General features: G+C 42.4%; 3 non-coding genes across 3 annotated transcripts; all 3 read right to left on the reverse strand.

Moving 5' to 3' along the window:
- Positions 1 to 624: 624 nt before the first annotated feature.
- Positions 625 to 737, reverse strand: LOC128770162 (U5 spliceosomal RNA). The gene has a single exon (XR_008416481.1). It is a non-coding gene; the product is annotated as a U5 spliceosomal RNA (small nuclear RNA).
- Positions 738 to 5,933: 5,196 nt separating this feature from the next.
- Positions 5,934 to 6,006, reverse strand: trnak-uuu (transfer RNA lysine (anticodon UUU)). Its single transcript has one exon. It is a non-coding gene; the product is annotated as a tRNA-Lys (tRNA).
- A 9,451-nt stretch (positions 6,007 to 15,457) lies between these two features.
- On the reverse strand, positions 15,458 to 15,531 carry trnan-guu (transfer RNA asparagine (anticodon GUU)). Its single transcript has one exon. It is a non-coding gene; the product is annotated as a tRNA-Asn (tRNA).
- Between the last annotated feature and the right edge of the window lie 1,972 nt (positions 15,532 to 17,503).

Below are 17,503 nucleotides of genomic sequence, written 5' to 3' on the forward strand. Positions count from 1 at the left end.
AAAAGAATCTGGGCCAAAACAAAACAAAACAAAAAAAAAAAGAAACAAGTGTCATATACATAAACCGACTGGACTTAAAAAAATAGAGAAGCTGAGGGGCCGAACAAAGTCGGCCAAAAACCTCATCTCACCGCATGTTTGTTCATCCGCTATTTTCGATTTCTCTTTGTGAAAGTGAAGGTTCCTTGACAGGAATCTCTGCAATGGTGTTCTTGTGTTAACTGTAGCTTCCTTCCAAGCAGTTGACCTGGGTTCAATTCTCAGGCTTTGCCAATTGTTTTTGCCATCTAACCATGGATGGCAGAATTTTGTGCCTCAACTGTCAACACCACAAATGTCGCATTAAGGCTGGACGCGGACGACCAACACGTAGGTCTCAATGGGATGAAACAGCCAAACGTGCTAACCAATTACGTCACAGAGACATGAGAATGAATCTCTACAAAAAGAGAGACACTTTGAGAGCAGGAAAACATGTTCTGAAAACCATGGAAATGGAGTGATGGCTCAATTGAAGTTAGACAACACACTCTGCTGGTACATAGATACACATCTTGGGAATAACAACTCTTCACTTGTGATCCAAAGTTATTGACTTGACAGGTTACATTGAACGGAATAAGAAGTCCTACAAGAGCAGGGCATTAAAACATTTGGAAAAACTCATATTGTTTCTCTCCACGGAAATCTTTAGTAAAAGGCAAAAGATTTATACGATCTAAAGAGAAACATGAGCAAACTACTGACACTGAACCAGAGAAGGAGCTGTATTCGTCCATATCAACCTTTAACTCATGGTGTTGTTTTGCATGGAGGCCCCATCATCAGTTCTGCTGGCTGTGTCGCATAAAATAAGTACTGTTGCTTTAACCAGTCACATTTGGAGTTGGCGACACCAAGGCCGTCGAGCAGGCGCACGGAAGCGTCAAGGGTTTTCACAGCCTGTGATTGGATAGTGCGAGAGTGTACGAGCCAGAGCTAGCAAACTGCACCTGTCGCGAGCTGCACTAGCAAATATAGTGTGTGTGTTAATGTAACCCAACCCACAATGGCTGAAGGAGGAGAAGAAATAGATTTTGTTGCAGATTTACCGTCAAATCCATTTTCAAGACGGACTTTTCAAGAAAAGTTGGACATCGTTAAGGAAGGTCAGGCAACTCCGAAGCTAGCAAACCTGTCATAACCGGGAAAAGGATTTGTCCGCCACTTTCAGTCCGCTAACTACCAGCAGTGCCCCTGGCTCACCGGCTCTGAGGATGTAGAGCATGAGACTCTTAATCTCAGGGTCGTGGCTTCGAGTCCCACGTTGGGTGCAACTTTTCAGCTTGTTCAAATTGAGCTTGTCCACTACCTTGTCCCCACAGAATGGACAGTAGAATACAATATTCCTATCACCTTGCCCAAAGGTTCTGCATCCCTGATGGATGAGGAGGACTCAACAAGCCACCTGCCTCTTGTTCCACCCAAATCACTCAGGCATTGTAACACGTTCCTCTCCTGAGTCCTCAGAAGTTGGCTTGCTAGCCGGAGTCATCTTTTCAAGATACATTGATGCAAATAAAGATAAAGACTCATGGACAAATGCTAACACTACCTTGACAGGGAGTAAGAGAGAGAGACACCCAAGACAAGGGGTCTCAAACCGGTCCTCAAAAGGCCACAGTGGCTGCAGGTTTTTGTTCCAACCAAGAGGACACCTTTTCACCAACCAGGTGTCTCAGGGGTAAACTCACTTGATTGTCAGTCAGGGGATGTTTTTTTCAGCTGCACCTGATTGGTCAAATTGTGTGAGCTTGTTTGGTTGGGAAAAAAAACCTGCACCTTCCCGGCTCTTTGAGGACCAGATTGCCCACCCCTGGTCTCGTGGTTCGTAACCTGCGTTGTGGCCGCAGCAACTTACTGACTGAGCTACCGAAGCATGTGTTGAATCCAATACACTAGAATGTGATGCCATGCGGAAATGTCTTGAATCCTTGCTGGAGAAACAGACACTTATGTGACGTTTCCAACTCAAGCTTTGACCAAATGGCCTCATTGTTTTCTGCACATAAACGTCAGAAATTGAGAAACTGCTCTGAGAACAAAACAGAGGAATACAAGAATATAAGAGAAACATTATCACAAACTTAAAGCAAAGCAAAAGAAGAGGTTCCAAACCGTCGTCACAATCCTGTCAGTTTTTTTTTTATTCCGCTTTTTTATAATAATTATTTTCAGTGAATTTTGCAACTTTTGAGTCCAGAACCAATATTAAGTTTATGTTCATATTTACCCATTGCATTGTGATGCTAAATGCCATCAGGAACAGGTCGGTTAACAGCTCTGTTGATTCTTTTTTTTTTCCTCCATTGAATTATTTCAGCTCCACCAAAAGATGGACATGGTTGGGTCTAGAAAATGGATGTAATATAAAAATGTGAAAAATGTACCTGCAGACTCTTTCGACAGAGATTTGAATGGTTCAGCTTCCTGTGAAAAGAAGCCAGCAGAATCCTTGTTAGTATAGTGGACAGCATCTTTGGCCTTCACGTGGACGACCGGGATTCGATTGCCCGACGCAGAGTTCATTTTCTTTACTTCAGGATGGTGAAGAGGCACGCGGTTGTCCACAGCTCAGATGTGGGACATCTCGTCTTCTTCCTGGTAATTTGCTTGTGGAAGAGTTGAGTCAGAAACAGAGCAAAGGTGTCAGAGAGACAGAGAATTAGAATGAGAGGAGATCGAGTCTTTGTTGTCATTGTACATTAGCGAGTCACTTGCCCAGTGTAGTTTTCCCTGTTGAACATTGTCATTCAACCTCACAGTGGGTTCCCTGTTCAAACAAGCACACGTAGTTTAACCAATCATGAGTCAGGTGAAACACAATGTGCTGCCTGAGAGAATCACTCCAGCAGACGTTTGTAAATAGTTATGCAGCTACCAAACGTCATCTCGCTCTAATACATGCAATGTTCTGGTTTGATCTGGAAAATCTCCTGCTCTTCCACTCCCTTACAGTCAGAAGGCTGCATTCAAGTACCAAAGCAGGATACTCTTCAATATCACGAGTCAGTTCTCCGTAGCACTGATGGATTTGGTCAGGTTCAATAAAAGTAGTGAATCTGGTTACTGTCTCTACTGAGTTCTAATCCCAACATCTCAGTTTTCCAAGGCTCAAAATGTGTCCTTGTGTGACCTTGTATGGCCGACTTGTTCATCGCCTTTGTGGTCATGGTTCCTCTCCTGCTAAAAAGTGTGTATGAAGGGCTCATTGGTCTATGATTCTTGCTTCGGATGCGAGAGGTCCCGGGTTGGAGTCCCGGATGAGCCCTCTGTCAGACAATGCTTTTAGAGCTCAGGTTTCTGTGCCCCCTCTGTCAGTGCATTGCCCAATATCGCAGATAATTTGGTGGTAACTTTTCAAATCAATAATAGCATCAAAAATCATGCACAAGACTCTGATGCATCACGTTATCTTTCAACATTTAATGTGAGTCAACGTCTAAGAATGGTGCTTAACTGAAACTTTGCCGGAAGTGCTGCTAAAAACACTCCAAATTCTTTCATTTGTCAATGTGCCGTGTTGTCTTCCTATTTGTGGCGAGAGCATTATGGCACCTCCACAGTCCTGGCAAATGAACTACATTGTTTCCAAACCTTTACAGTGAATCCCCATAGATGGCAAAAGGGATCCGTTTTAACAGGAACTGGCACAGTTTGTCTGGATGGGAATCGTGAGGCTCCGTGCGGTTGTAACCTCAGCACGTCCCTGCGTGGGCTCAAACTACCATTCTTTTTAGTGAACAGGAAGGAAGTGGGGTGATGATGATGACACTGTTGAACCATCGCTCTGACGTACTGATTCTGGACCTCTGAAGTTAAACTAGTTAAACTAGTCAGCACGATCGCTGTCAACAGAGTTCAATAAAACAGCCTGAAACAGCTTCTCGCTACCTGTCAGCTTCAATCGCTCTTCCTCGACTGTCATAGGAACCTTAGGGACTTGCCGCAGTCCGACTTGTTGGCTGAATCAAGCTATTGCCTTATTCGCGCTACTCTCTGCATGTAACCACAGTCAATGTCAGTTTAAAATACGCCCCAAGTTTACACCGCCACATCTGACATCTGATTCTCCAGGTGGCCCATTCTTTTCTGAAACCGGCTCAGAAAATGTTTAGACGGGAAATGTGTGGCTCGGAGTGGATTTAGCCTGATGCACAGCACGTCTGCAGTGCTCCTTCAACACAAGGAAGCTGGGGTTTCACCAATTGTGCCTGTAATTTGGGATTCATTTCAACCAGCAAGATGGAATTGAGAAAGAAAGGCATTGAATCCTTGCTGGAGAAACAGTCACTGTTGTGCTGAGTCCAACTCGAGCTTGCTTGCCTTGAAAGACCACATGATAATATCACCTGAAATGTATGAAAAGAAAGAAATAGTGCTTCTCCTTCGTCATCTGTCAACTTCAGTGGTGATCTGTCTCTTCTTCATTTATGCAGGACTTCAACATCGAAGGTCCTTTGTTCAACTTGTTCCCTCGCTCCTCTCCTTATCTCCAGAACAGCAATACAATAACTCCTGCAACTGGCTGGTTAGCTCAAATGGTTAGAGCGTGTTGCTAAAAGCGCCAAGGCCATGGGTTCGTTCCCCATACTGGCCACTATTACATAAAGCTTTAAGTTGTTATTATTTTGTCCAACCCCTATATATGTGAAACTTCCCCCCTTTCATGTCTGGAAATCAACAGCTCAATGCTCATCCCTCAGTGAAGCTCCTCATAGAGGAAATGCCTCTCCTCTTCTGTATTTGCCTGACACCAGCCCCTGAGATCACATGCCTCATGCTCGACTGACCCACTGTTTTAAGAACAGGATATTGCACATCACAGCCTTAAAAGCTTGAAAATCTTTGCAGCAATGTAAGAACCTGGTTGAGGCTCAACATGTTTTTTTTTTCTTTTAAATGAACACTGGCAGTAACTGGTCAATGTTAATAGAAATCACATCAGCTGACACAACCTGTCTCAGTCAGTCAAGTTGGCTCTAATGTGTTTATTCTTACAGCAGGTTCTTCAACAAAGACATCAACTCACTGTGTTAGACATATGTGGGTGAATTGAAGTGATGGGAATCCAAGCAGCAATTATCAATGCAGAGCGGTGAGGTCTCTGGCCCCAGTGGCTTCACAGCAGCGTTCTGTGACAAAGTTTAAGGAAAAGCTCTCACCCGTTCTATTGAGGATGTTTGAGGAGTCATTTCAGAGTGGGAGAATCTCAAATAAGAAAGATAAAGATCCTAAATATTGTGAGTCATACCGGCTGATTTCACTCTTTTATTTAACCAGAGTAGAAAATTGAATGAACTGGTGAATGTTAGCCAGGTATAAAAAGGAGTTTGTTGTTTTGTTGAACATTTTGTAAAACAACAGTATTGACCAGCTGACACGTCACTCGTGCTACAGGTGGACTGATGGGTGGGAGCTCAGAAAAGCCTGCGGTACGATGTTTTTATAATCAAAAAAAAAACACTTCCCCATATACATTAGAATCATCGCAATAATACAGTATATTCAACAATACAAGACAAGAGTGTAAAAACAGAAATGCGAATATGACATGGTTAATATTTAAAGAGAAAACAGTTGAACGTAAATGAATGGAATGGAAACCCATATCACTTTTCAAAAAGTCAGTGAGGCTCAAATTCATAACCTTCAGATCATGAGACTGACGCGCTGCCTACTGTGCCAAAGAGGCTTGTGTGTACCACGTCTGTCTTATATAAATACATGTAATAAAAAATAATGATAAAATGAGGTAGTGTTATTGGAACTTTCTGCGTTTTATTCTACCCATCTGATTCTCCAAGACGCAATCAGTGAGTCACAGTATCAGAGCCTGAACCAAGTCCTTTTGCAACCAGTTAAACTGGCCAACTTAGCCAGCGACAAAGCATCGCCTGAACAAGGACTTGAACCCTGGACCCTCAGATTAAAAGTCTGATGCTCTACCGACTGAGCTATCCAGGCTCCTAGGGAAATGTGATGTGTAAGCACATGACAAACCTGATATCAGCTGTGTTTTGTAACTCACGGCGACACCTCAACTTCCTTGAACCAGGTCATTTTCATCGTTAGGTCCCTCAAGGAGATTGGAAGACGTGACTTGTTGGTTTTAGGAGACGACATTACCTCCATGTTAGCAACCGTTAGCATGATTCCTGCTCAATAGGGGAACTTCTGATGGCATTATGACATTGAACTAGGCAGAGTCTGGAGGAGTGTACACATTCATGATTCATGATTGGGTGGTTCACCCAAGGCTTTTAGGATTCAAGCACAGAAAGTATCTTTTCATTCTGGCACTGGGGTTGAACTGCATTGGAATGTTGTGAGGCATCTGAGTCAGTTCACATGGAATTGAGCAAGAACACTGGGCTAGTGGTGCAATGGATAACGTCCCTCACTACGGATCAGGAGATTCCAGGTTCGACTCCTGGGTAGCTCGACCTGTTTTTATCTGTCGTTCTTGACATGGAAGTAAAAAGTGAGAAGAAGGACTTCCGGCCGTGTTAATGGCGTAGTTAGACGCCATTAACACGTGTTCGGATCGCTGACTCAATTTAACTTCTTTCCCTCCAACCAACTCGTAACAGACTAGTATTTCAGCATCAAAGCGTGAGTAAGGGGGTAAGGAATCTAATCGGACCAAAGACGAAAAATAAAGATGCCCAAATCTCAAGATAAAAGCGCTCCGGCTGGAAAAGCTAACGTTTCGGCTAATCAAGCTAAATGTTCTGGAGAAGCTAGCGGGCGGTTGCCGCCGGAGGATATCGTCGGGGCAATAAAAGAACTAAAAGACGACCTCAAGTCTGACAATGAAGGTTTACGGCGTGAGCTTTCTCTCTTGGGACAAGAAATAAACTGTAAGTTGGACAGTTTGACGGCGGAACTTCAGAATCTCGCTGGTCGGGTTAATGAGGCGGAGACTCGAATCGAGCGGCTGGAACAGTGGTGCATCGAGGCGACTGAAGTTATCGCTACCTGTCGGGAGTATCAGAACAACATGGAAAAGAAGCTGGTTGACTTGGAGTCCCGCTCTAGAAGGAATAACATACGCATTTTCAGCCTCGGAGAAGGAGAGGAGGGGAGTTCGATGGCACAATTTGTGGAGACGCTCCTGAAAACTACACTGTCACTGCCGGAGGAAACGGAGCTGAAAATCCAACGGGCTCACCGGGCGCCGGGTCCCAAACCTCCACCGGAGAAGCAACCCAGAGCTATCATCGTGTGCTTTCTGGAGTTCACAACTAAGGAGATGGTTTTGCATGAAGCTTGGAAACGGGGAAAGATACAGCGAGGGAACAAACCCCTGTATTTTGACCATGATTATGCCACAGCGATTGTGAAGAGACGTCGAGAGTACAACGAGTTCAAGAGAATTTTGAAGGAGAATGGGGTTCGCTTTCAATCTCCATACACCAACTTGCGGATTCACTGGGACTCTGGAGTTCGCACATACACCAGCCCGGAGGACGTCCGGCGAGAGATGAAGAGGAGAGGCTTCTGCGTGGACGAGCCAGCAGACAGAGGAGATGACGACAGCCCGGGCGCGAGACTCCGCGAGCTGATTGGCTGGCAGCAGACACAGGGTGCACGTAAGAGTGGCAGCAGTGCAGCCAAAAGAGCCAGAGACAAACTTGTGGAGTTCCAGAGAGAATAAACCAAGACAAGTTCAAAAGAAAGACAGTAGTTCATCACACTTGAGTGCCTTTTTATGTTTAAACTTACAGTGGTCCTGATAAAAATGGGATATAACTAATAGAGTGGCGATCCGTAGGTTAAGTTGACACATATATTGTCATGCTCATGATGTTTGCGGTGAGGGGAGTTTTTTTGAATAAGGGGTGGGGATACTATTTTGGGGGGTTTGTTGGGGGTTTTTGTGTTCAGTTTTCATTTCTGTTGCAGTTTAAAGCGTCCATTTTCCTTTCATGACACAACACATGTCCGTCTGTTTATATTGAAGAACATTAACATTAATGGTGCAGGGGGTGGAGCTTAAATTTTCATCGTGGAACTGCAGAGGGTTGAAAAAACTTAAAAAAATCAAACAAGTTATGAATAGATTAAAAATCTTGAAATCGAAGATTGTTTTTCTGCAGGAAACACATATGCAAGATGAGAGTGAGATTAGGATAGGAAGGAGGTGGAGAGGATCTGTATATTCATCATCTTTCTCTACTTGTGCTCGGGGTGTTATGATTTTAATTCATAAATCTGTGCCTTACCATGTTACAAATACTATAAAAAACAAATCTGGGAGATATTTAGTTATTCAGGGTTCACTTCTAACAGAATGTTTAAACTTGGTTAATATATGTGCTCCCAACAATGATGATCCAAATTTCTTTAAGGACTTATTTTACACACTTTCTACATTACCAGGAAATTTCATTATCGCAGGTGATTTTAACTGCGTACTGAACCCAGTGTTTGACCGATTATCTGGTAAGGATAAATCACATTCAAGAAGTAGAGCAGTAATACAAAACTTTATGGAAGATTTAGGCCTCAGGGACATTTGGAGAGAGTTGAATCCAGATGGTAAAATATATTCATGTTACTCAAGTTCATATAAATCATATTCACGTATTGACTATTTTTTGGTATCTGCACAATTGGCCAGCAAGGTTACAGAATGCGATTACAGTGGTATTGTAATTTCTGATCATGCTGCAGTATCACTATCGTATTCGGACTTACAAACACATATGGAAAGGACGAGATGGAGATTCCAGCAGAAATGGTTATTGGACACAGAATTTATAGAATACATTGGTGAGCAAATAGATTTCTTCTTTGAGACAAACAGAAAAGAAACCTCGGCTGCGGTCAGATGGGAGGCTTTTAAAGCTTTTATCAGAGGCCAGATTATAAGCTTTACTTCATCTAAATCAAGGAAATCACAGCAAAAATTATTGTCATTAGAATCCAGGATAAAAGCATACGAAAAGAAACTCTTTGAAAACCCAAACTGTGAAATTGAGCGGGAACTTCAGGTTTTGAGAGCACAATACATGGAAATATCTTCCTCCAAAGCTCTCGCCAACTTATTGAGACTAAAACAAACTTTCTATGACCAAGGAGAAAAACCTGGTAAACTTTTAGCTTGGAGAATTAGACAATTACAGACAGAGAGAGCAGTAACATCCATAATTGATAAAGATGGAAATAATATCATTGATCCAAGTGAAAGTAATGTAAGCTTTTCAAACTTTTTTAAGAATTTGTATAAATCTGAATCAAATTTAAATCAGCATAATCAAAAAATATTTTTAGATGGCATTGACATACCTTATATCCCTGACAAGGTTAGAGAAGGGCTGGAGACTGAACTGACAATTGAAGAATTGGCCAATGCAATAGACAATATGAAATCTGGTAAAGCAGCAGGTCCTGACGGTCTGCCATTGGATATTTACAAGAAGTTTAAAACTCAACTGTTGCCCCCTCTGTTTGACATGATATTGGAGTCATTTCAAAATGGCATGCTCCCAACATCACTCAAAGAAGCCATGATTATATTACTTCCAAAGCCTGGAAAGCCTAATAATAAATGTGAAAATTTTAGACCAATCAGCCTTCTGAATGCAGATGTTAAAATATTGTGTAAAGCTCTTGCGAAGCGATTAGTAGTGGTTTTACCGGGTATTATTAATAATGATCAAAACGGGTTTATTAAGGGTCGACAGGGATTTCACAATGTTAGGAGAGTGCTGAATATACTCTATAGTCAGAGAGAGAGACCAGACACTGCATTCTTATCACTTGATGCAGAAAAAGCATTCGACAGGGTCGAATGGTCTTATTTGTTTGACATACTTTCATAAAGTGGGTAAAATTGTTGTACACAGATCCAAAGGCAGAAATTCTTACAAACAATACAATATCAAAACCAATAGGGATTGAGAGAGGATGCCGACAAGGTTGCCCTCTTTCACCATTGCTATTCACGCTTGCCATAGAACCTTTGGCTTTGGCCGTCAGGGCCCACCCACAGTTGAATGGAATTATTATGGGTAAAACAGACCACCGTATTGCTTTATTTGCGGACAATATAATAGTTTTTCTCACCAATTTGGAAATATCTCTATCAACCTTGAATAAAATCATAAATACATTTGGTAGCTTCTCAGTCATCGCTGATGTTGCTGAACTCTAAAGAAAGGTCTAACTACACACAACAAAAAGGTGAATTTCAATTGGTCGATCAGTTTACATACATGGGAATAAAAATTCAGTCAAATGTGTTTGATGTTGTCCAATCAAACTACAAATTAGTAGTGGACGAAATCACAAATTCAACCAACAGGTGGACCTCTCTGCCAATATCTTTGTCCGGAAGGATAAATATCCTAAAAATGAATGTACTTCCTAAACTGTTATACTTGTTCCAGAACATACCTCTTCCACCTCCTTCAAATCTATTCTCTATGTTAAGAAAAATATTTCTAAAGTTTCTTTGGAATAACAGACGACCCAGGTCCCGTTTGTCACTTTTGTATTTGCCATATGACAGAGGTGGGCTTCAGTGTCCAAACCCTCTTTGGTATTACTGGGCTTCACAGTTAAGAACCATCATGTTCTATTTTTCAAAAGAAAATCCTCCTGTTTGGGTAGAAATGGAATCCATATCTTTAAATTTGGGTTTTCCTTTATACCTGTATTCTTCAAGTCCTTCAAAACTTTTAAGAAGAACATCAAATCCAATAACCAAAAACATGGTGAAAGTATGGCATGAAGTTAGGAAATACTTGGGGGAAACTAGCTCACTATCTGGCTTTAGCCCTATTTGGGGAAATGAAGAATTTATCCCAGGTAAGTCAGACATTGGTTTTCAGTTCTGGGCTAACCAAGGATTACAAAAAATAAAAGATCTCTATAGAAATAGTGATAACAAATTGATGTCATTTGGAGAGCTTAAAACTAAATTTAATATTCCCCAAAATCACTTCTTTAAATTTCTACAAATTTGGAACTTTATTCAAGTTAACCAGAAACAATCTTTAGCCCTTCCCTCAAGCACATTAATAGAAGAAGCTATGACCAATGATTGCTGGGGGAAAAAACTCATCTCTAGATTTTATGATCTTCTGGTAGATGGTTCCCCAGAGTCCTGTGAAGCTAAACTTCTATCTTGGAGGAATGATTTGCAAGAGGAGGTGTCACTGGATGAATGGCATTCAGCCTGTGAAAAAGCCCAAACTCGCACAATTAACAGTCGCCTCAGGATATTGCAATACAATTGGCTCATGCGTACATATGTCACTCCAGAAAAACTCAATAGATTCAATGGGAATATTCCTGATTTATGTTTTAAATGTGGTCAACATAAGGGAACTTTTTTTCATTGTGTCTGGCAATGTGCCCACATTAATAAGTTCTGGTTTGATGTCAAATGTAAGACTGAAGAGATCCTATGTACACAAATCAAATTTGATGCTAAAATGTTTTTATTGGGTATTTATCCTGCAGGAAATAACTACACCAAATGTCAACGGATATGTATGGATCTTTGTTTTTCGGAAGCGAAGCGCATGATCGCACTGAAGTGGAAATGTGTAAATCCTCCAAGTATTCAAAAATGGTTAACTGAACTGACCTCCTGTGTGCCATGGAAAAGATGTCTTTTTTGATCAAAGGGAAGGAAAGTGTTTTCAAAGGGATCTGGGGTTCATTTCTTGAATATCTCAAACATGGAAATCTAGACTAATGTGACTGATGTTAAAAGATCCTCTTGCCCTTTGCAACTTGATGCTTGTTACATGCAACTATATGTACAAGACGGACATTGTACGTTAAGTAAACAAATGATTGTTATTTACTGTTTTTTTTTCATTTTTAAATTTTTTTTAATTCTGTATTTTGTTTCTTTTTTTCTTCTTTTTTTTTTTTTTTTTTTTTTTTCTTATCCACGCTGAGTTTTTTTGTAAATAGGTTACATAAATAATAGTTGGGTTTTGTTGTCACACGGCCAAGATCTTCAATGTGTATGTGCATTTATATGATTATTATTGTGGCTGATATAAATGAATAAAAATATTAAAAAAAAAAAAAAAAAAAAAAAAAAAAAAAGTGAGAAGAATATTTGTGCGACGCATGCTACGTAACTTGTCTCATCTGCGCTTGTGTGACAGAAATGTGCTGAGATGGCATCTTCTGTTGAGTAAGAAACGTGTTTCCAAACCTGCTTACTCTAAGAGATATTGATCAGCTACACAATGTTCGGGAGCGAGAGGTACCTGCTTCGAGTCCTGGATGAGCCCCATCTGAGAGAATGCTTTTAGAGCTCCAGTTTCTCTGCAGCCTCTGTCAGCACATTGCCCAATATCACCTGTGATTTGTTGCTTATATTTCAAATACATAATAGCATGGAAAATCATGCACAGGATTCTGATAGAGGCTAATTGGTTAAGGACCATGATGATCATCTCAAGGTCACGGATGAGCTGCTCAGTATCAGGTAGGGATGGGAGATATGGAGGAGAAAATCATGATAAATGTTGTCATTTCAGCGATTACAATCATTATCATGATAAATACATTTTCATTCTCTTCCATGTGTTGGACACACGACAGTCTCTCTTGAAACTGTTTAAGATGAAACTTATCAGTGGACTTTGTCTCCAACATCATCATTTGTTTACGTCTGATTATAGTTAACTAAGTATCGAGGTGAGAAATTCAATGTTTCATGTCTCTGGTACAAGCCACTGGTGTCTGACCGACTGCTCTGCCAGCTTTATTCAGGGGTTAAATTGAGCCGTCTGTCTGCAGTTTCTCACGTCTCTCAACAGTTGACTTTGACTGTGGACTCATCTGGACACATTTCCTTGATACGATTGAAGAAATATTACAAACAATGTGAATAAATGGTAATTTCATATTCTATTCTTGAAATCATTATACAAACTGTCCCTTGTCTGGTGTGATGAAAAACCTTTTCACAATTCTCCCTCCTAAAGTGGTTGTCTTTCATTGGCATGTTTGATGTTTTCACGAATACTTCGACCGTTTTAGAATTTGTTGATGGTCCCTAACTAATGCTGAGTTGTAGCATTAGCGCTGCATGTGAGAGTGTGTCCACGATCAGTGAACCCTAATCATGGACACGGAAGAGGACGCCGTGTCAATACCAGAGCGGAAGTCCATACAATATCCAACTATTTTCACCACAGTGTTTTGCCGAGGGACCAGCGCAGCAGGAGACCTGCATGTGTTGATAAGAACCAAGGCAGACGACCACGTCAGAAACCCTATAAGGACCACTCCATCTCATAAAACAAACACCAATCCAGAGACTCAGACTCCACCAATGTCATGATCAAAGGTTTGTTGAATTAAAAATAATTTTAAAGTTTAAAATTACTATCGTGAACCAAAGTCCACAGAGACCTAACAATTAAGATTCAACTGCCCAGCAGAATGAACCAGTGGTCGAAGTAGGTCAGAATTCTGTACCCTAAGTTTCTGAGAGGCTCCAACGCCGTGTCCACTACTTTGGAGAAGGTCCTGGGAGCCAGACAATGGTTGAACTGGAAGTGGTCTCCCCCTCCCACGAACCTCGGGTAGCGCCTGTGAAGTGGGAAGGTGGGGATGTGGAAGTAGACGTCAGACGTAGATTCGCAGAACTCATCCAATCTCCTGGTCTGACACACTCGAGAAGTTGTCTGACCGTCAGCATTCTGGATGGACGTGTTACAATGTGAGTGTTTCGCCTCCGAAGGTCCGGGATGGGTCTCAAGCCACCTGATTTCTTTGGAACGAGGAAATACACCAGGTAAAATCCTGCTTTGCATTCCTCCTGAGGAACCTTTAATATCGCTCGCTTCCCGAGAAGGGAGCGGATTTCTTGTTCTAAGCACACCCGTTCCTGATCAGATCAGACTGTCATGCTGTGCACCCCGTCTAATGTGTGTGGGTGGCGGAACTGAAGCGTGTATCCTATGCATAGCGTCCTCTCCATCCAGGCGCGGGCAGGGATACATGGCGAGGTGTGCTTAGCTTTCCCTTTATTTATCAAGGGGAAACGTGCCGAGATCCTTGACAAAGCGTGTCTGGGGTTACATCCAGAGCTCTGGGGTATATGCGAAGCAAATTGACCACCCGGTGTATGCTGGGTAGCTCCAGGCACAGACGGGAGTAGCGGCCAGACGCCTTGCTTCCTTGGTTGTTGGTTTGCTCAGGTCTTGGGAGACAGAGTTAACCGCACACGTCAGACCCATGTCACAGGCAATGGAGTTAGCGGTCCGCACCCTGCACTCAGGGCAGGGAGGAACTGCAATTGAATCGTCAGACAACGCATAAACACACTGGGTCAGGGAATAGCGTTTAGACATTTTATTGAAGGACTAGGCAGAGGAAGTGGCCTGACGCTGGGGGCCCAGGCTGGCTGCTTCTTCTGCCTGAGAAGGTAGAAAAGGAGACAGCAGCAGGTGGAGGACATGAATAAGTTGCGGATGTGGAAGGCTGGGGTCTGTGGGACCTGACCTCTCTTCTAGCGACTGGATGTAGATGGAGCCCGCTGCCTGGCCTGGAGGTTTTGACACTTTTTATGGCCTCTCCAGGAGCTCCCAAACATTGGCACCGAAAAGCGTGTCGTCAGAGATCGGTGTTCCTACTAGGGTCCGCCTCTTTCAGGGTTGTTTTTGATAGCCATATGTTGTGCACTTCCATTTGCGAACACGAGCGAATCCTGACTGCATCCATGGATACGGCAAGTGACATCTACGCCTGGGTACACAGTCGTTCCTCGACTCCATCTGTTCAAACACTGCCCTGTACAGGAACGTCATGTTGTTGGCGAGGTTCTGGAGGACCAGGAGAAGGTCCAGTTGACAAGCTGTCTTCTAGAAAGTGGATGATGAAATGCATTTGAACAACATCAACAGACCACAATGATGGTAGTTTTCCCATAACGGGGGTCGAACCAGGGACGCTTGGGTGAAAACCAGGAATCCTGACCACTAGACCATTTAGGACTTGTATGAGTCAGCGATTTCGGCAAAATGGAACAGCAGTTCAGATCAGATTTCAACTGTCAAATATATCTGTAAAAACACTCAAATAGCACAAGTAGTACCATGCATACACAGCTTCAGGTATGATGAACCATGTCTATGATCATGGGAGAAGGGACTGTCTGTCTGGATATTATATTTATAATAATAATCATAATAACAGAAGACGATCCCAGGTTCACATGTGTTCATGGAACGATGGTTAAGAGTTGGGGTCTCCAAATTGACACCTGATTGCTTAAACTGTGTGTGCTTGGTTGGTTGGAACTAAAACCTGCAGCCCTTTCTGGAACAGTTTGGTGACCCCTGTTGAAGAGGATTGTCTTTTTTTTCAATCAACATCATGTCTGTCAGAGTGAATACATGAATGAAGTTTTTATTGCAAGATAAAAAGGTCTCGTCCCTGGGTGGGCTCGAACCACCAACCTTTCGGTTAACAGCCGAACGCGCTAACCTATTGCGCCACAGAGACATGCTGATACACAAGAAAATGTGGATCTGTGAACAAAAGTTTTTCAGTTTTCATGGTTTGAAGATTGTGCAGAAGGATTGTGTGATTTAAGTCAGTGATAGCAATGTGTTTTTCAGGGAAGAGAGAGTGTGAAAGAAAGATGGTAGCAGTGCTTTAGAGAATAAATGAATAAAGAGATGGAGAGCAAAAGGTTCCACCATTTCACCTTTGCATCGACCAACACTGTCTTCCACTTCTTTGTCACAAACCTCATTGAACCGATCACATGGACATTGTGTTGTCACATGGCTCGCATCACTTAGTAGTGTTGCAAAGCTTGTGTCCCAAAACAGTTGTACATAAATATCAATGGTGACAGTGAATCGCTCTGATGCTGAAATCTTGTCTCAGTGTTTTGCATTCAAATCTCTGTCAAAAGCACTTATTACACGTGTTAAGTCAAAGTGGCAGCACAAGGTCAGAAGCACTAAGCTAATAGTCAACGCTGGTTGTCCTGGGCAAGAACGAGGAATACGACAACCTGGTCCACCCAAAGGGGTTTATGGCTTGATCATGATCATGGTGACTGATCGATCGGAGCGTCCCGATGTGGTTCCCATACCAGGGGCCAAACAACGACACCATATGGGACGTACCTGGAATAAATGAGGAAGTTTAGGCAAAGGTTGATCACATCATTAACTGTAGCTAGGATTTGGAAGTGTAAAGCTGTCATAAAACTGGAGTAAAGTTTGTGATCCAGTGCTTCAACATTTCAGATCTTCTGTTCAGATGATCTACCCAGACGAGACACTGGAAAATTACGCCTGGTGTTCCAGAATGCAACCTGATTCATCCAAAACCAACACAAACTTTTCACTTCACCAGCTTTCTGAAACAAGTGTAGAGCTGTAACTACTTCAGGCTCCATGTTTGCAGTTTGGCTAGTCACAGCTTGGTGAGTCCATCCACTACTACATGCCTTTCCACCAAGCATTACAGGTTGGGATGCAGTTGAAAACTGTGTCGATCTCAGGCAGAAGGTTAGGAATGAAGAAGGTCACAGAGAAGGTCACAGATTTTTGTGTTTTGCCAGACTTAACTGGTGAAATTAGTTCAAAGTACTGTGTGCTTTGCGGGTGAGTCAGCGATTTTGGCAAAATTACTAATCACGAAGAAAAAAATTAATGAAGAAGTGAAGGAAATGAAGGAAGGAAATTCTACAACGTTTCAGACTTCTGAGTCAGTAGGAACCCAAAATAGGCAAAAGAGCGACAGAGAGGGGCGAGGAGGGCAGACATCACAACATTTAGAACATGAAGCTCAAGTATTCCCACCCACATTCATAACACTCACACTGCTATATTTTGGCTGATGCATCAATTTATGTACAGAGTGGAACTGAGTAGATACATATCTTGAGCTGACATGGACTTAAAGAAATAGAGAAGCTGAGGAGCCGAACTGAGTCGGCCAAAAACCTCATCTCACCGCATGTTTGAAAATCTGCTATTGTCAATTTGTGAAAGTGAAGGTTCCTTGACAGGAATCTGTGCAATGGTGTTCTTGTGTGAACAGCAGCTTCCTTCCAAGCAGTTGACCTGGGTTCAATTCTCACGCTTTGCCAATTGTTTTTGCCATCTAACCATGGATGGCAGAATATTTGTGCCTCAACTGTCAACACCACAAATGTCCCATTAAGGCTGGACGCGGACGACCAACACATAGGTCTCAATGGGATAAAAATCAATGTCTGCCTTGCGTTGTTGGAAGGACTCGAAGCTACAGGGGAAATCCCCAATGGATTTCAGTTCCATGGCCTTCATCACTCGTGCCTTCAGTGGATTTGTGAATGGTCAGAAGAAACCAGTTCTTTGAATCACGAGTGAATGGAATGGGCTACGTGCAGTGGCTGGGAATCGAACCCAGGTCAAGTGCTTGAAAGGCAGCCATCATCATTGTTGCTTGAAAGATGAGGAAGAGATGATGTGAT

Source organism: Synchiropus splendidus, chromosome 13 (genome assembly GCF_027744825.2).
Source record: "Synchiropus splendidus isolate RoL2022-P1 chromosome 13, RoL_Sspl_1.0, whole genome shotgun sequence".
NCBI lineage: Eukaryota > Metazoa > Chordata > Actinopteri > Syngnathiformes > Callionymidae > Synchiropus > Synchiropus splendidus.